The sequence below is a fragment of the Giraffa tippelskirchi genome, chromosome 7 (assembly GCF_054371585.1).
Source record: "Giraffa tippelskirchi isolate mGirTip1 chromosome 7, T2T-mGirTip1v1.2.pri, whole genome shotgun sequence".
Lineage (NCBI taxonomy): Eukaryota > Metazoa > Chordata > Mammalia > Artiodactyla > Giraffidae > Giraffa > Giraffa tippelskirchi.
This window is the reverse complement of record NC_137281.1, coordinates 18799907-18800345: the sequence shown is the minus strand read 5'-3', so window position 1 is coordinate 18800345 and position 439 is coordinate 18799907.

The window sequence follows — 439 nt, the reverse complement described above, 5'->3', positions numbered from 1 at the left end:
TTTCCCCTCCCGCCAGTTCTAGGAGGCTGCAAGGAGGCCACGGGCGTGCACTCAGCAAACGCCCTAGCGGACAAGATGCAAATAGGGTCAGCTGTGGGTTGTGAGCTCTGATTTCACGAGCAGATAATTATCTACAGTTTTACAGCTGGGAAAGTGCAGCTGTTGACTCCGTAGGCAAAATTTGCTCAGGTCCAACAACATCCTGACTGCCCTTCAGACCCCGGGGCAACTGGGGTTCCAGGCTCTTTGCCAAACTCCTCCAGCACCCTTGCGCTCCCTCTCCCCTCCTCTGGGTCCTATATCTCAGCAGTGACATGCCTGAAAGTCATTCTACAGCCCAAACTCATTTTTTCAAAAGCTTTTAAAAAGAAATATTTTAAAACATTCTAGAATATACTTAATGGAGTCAAGTCTGAGGAAAGAAAGCTTTTCTCACAAT